At 50.0% G+C, this 2,106-nt stretch overlaps 1 protein-coding gene across 1 annotated transcript in view; it reads left to right on the top strand.

Annotated features, from left to right (window-relative positions):
• The window catches only part of KCNN1 (potassium channel, calcium activated intermediate/small conductance subfamily N alpha, member 1), a 47,723-nt gene that overhangs the window by 15,650 nt on the left and 29,967 nt on the right, over nt 1–2,106 (top strand). The window lies entirely within an intron of this gene.

Consider the following 2,106-nt stretch of genomic DNA (forward strand, 5'->3'; position numbering starts at 1 on the left):
AATATATATATATATATACACACACACACACACACACACACACACACAAAGAAAAATTAGCTGGGCTTGGTGGTACATGCCTGTAGTTCCAGCTAGCTGAGATCGCACCACTGCACTCCAGCCTGGGTGACAGAGCAAGAATCAAAAAAAAAAAAAAAAAAAAAAAAAGGAAGGAGTTAGAGGCCGCAGTAACCTATGATCCCGCTAGAGCAGGACCACCGCTCTCAAACAAAAGGGCAGGGGGCGGGGGAGGGGGCGTGGCCATATTCCTGATGATACCGTTTGCCTCCCGCTCCAATATGATTGGTCCCGGCTCCGTAACTGACAGATGTTATGTACCTTGGCGCTCGCTCCGCTCACCTCCCCTAGGACTGGCCCTGGACATGGCCAGGGTACCCCATGGAGGGCCCGGGGAGGCAGTGGCGCTGCAGGGTGTCCTTTATGTCAACGCTTTGCGGATGTGCATGCGGAGGAGGCCCCTAGAACGCGCGGCCGCCACATTTTAAGGAAGTGACTTTTTTTTCTTTTTCTTATTTTAGAATGACTTTATTGCTTCGTATTTTTAAAATGACACGTGAAAAAGGAAAAAAAAATGATACTTAGGAGTTATACACACGTTCAGAAGGAAGAGAAAAGTACAGTGAAAGGCTGGGTGCGCACACCTGGAATCTCAACACTTTGGGAGGCTGAGGTGGGAGGACTGCTGGAGCCCAGGAGTTCAAAACCAGCCTGGGCAACAGAGCGAGTCCCCATCTCTGCATACATTTTCTTTCTTTCTTTTCTTTTTCTTTTTTTTCTTTTTTTTTTTTTTTTGGTACTCTGTTGCCCAGGCTGGTGTGCAGTGGCGCAATCTTGGCTCACTGCAACCTCTGCCTCCCAGGTTCAAATGATTCTTGTGCTTCAGCCTCCCAAGGCTGAGATTACAGGCATGTGCCACCACACCTGGCTAACTTTTTTGTATTTTTAGTAGAGATGGGGTTTTGCCATGTTGCCTAGGCTGGTGTCAAACCCCTGGCCTCAAGCAGTCCTCCTGCCTCGGCCTCCCAAAGCACTGGGATTACAGGCAGGAGCCACCGCACCCATCCTGTTTCCACTTTTGGAGGTTGTGAATAGTGCTGTTGTGAATGTGTCTGTCCAAGGGTTTGCTTAAACACTTGTTTTCATTTCTCTTGAGTCTGTCTAGGAGCGGGATTGCTGGGTCATTAGGAACTCTATGTTGAACTTTTTGGGGGAACACTCATCTGATATTTCGTTCGAATTGTGGCCAGTGCTGAGAACTACAGAGTTTTGCATATGAGGTCACATTTCTGACTTCTCTTGGAAAAATTTGAAGCTGGCACGGTTGCTCACACCTGTGATCCCAGCACTCTGGGAGGCGGAGGCAGGAGGACACTTGAGGCCAGGAGTTTTAGACCAGCCTGGGCAAAACAGAGAGACCCCATCTCTGCAGGAAATTTTAAAAATTAGCCAGGTGTGGTGTTGCATGCCTGTAATCCCAGCTCCTCAGGAGGAGGCTGAGGTGGGAGGATCACTTGAGCCCAGGAGGTCAAGACTGCAGGGAGCTGTGATTGTGCCACCGCACTCCAGTCCAGGCACAGAGCAAGACCTTGTCTCCAAAAAAAGGAAAAAGAAAAGAAAAATCCTCGCCAGGCACAGTGGCTCACACCTGTAATCCCAGCACTTTAGGAGGCCAAGGTGGGTGGATCACTTGAGGTCAGGAGTTCGAGACCAGCCTGGCCAACATGCTGAAACCCCGTATCTATTAAAAATACAAAAATTAGCCGGGCGCGGTGGCAGGCGCCTGTAATCCCAGCTATTCGAGAGGCTGAGGCAGGTGAATTGCTTGAACCCAGGAGGCAGAGGTTGCCAAGATCGTCTTCATGGCACCTGAGCCAAGTGAACCAAGATTGCGCCACTGCACTCCAACCTGTGCAACAGAGCGAGACTGTCTCAAGAAAAAGAAAAAAGAAAAGAGCCTGGGCATGGTGGCTCACGCCTGTAATCCCAGCACTTTGGGAGGCCGAGGCGGGCGGATCACGAGGTCAGGCGATCACGGTGAAACTCTGTCTCTACTAAAAATACAAAAAAGTTAGCCGGGCGTGGTGG

This window comes from Mandrillus leucophaeus, unplaced genomic scaffold, assembly GCF_000951045.1.
Source record: "Mandrillus leucophaeus isolate KB7577 unplaced genomic scaffold, Mleu.le_1.0 Scaffold11, whole genome shotgun sequence".
NCBI lineage: Eukaryota > Metazoa > Chordata > Mammalia > Primates > Cercopithecidae > Mandrillus > Mandrillus leucophaeus.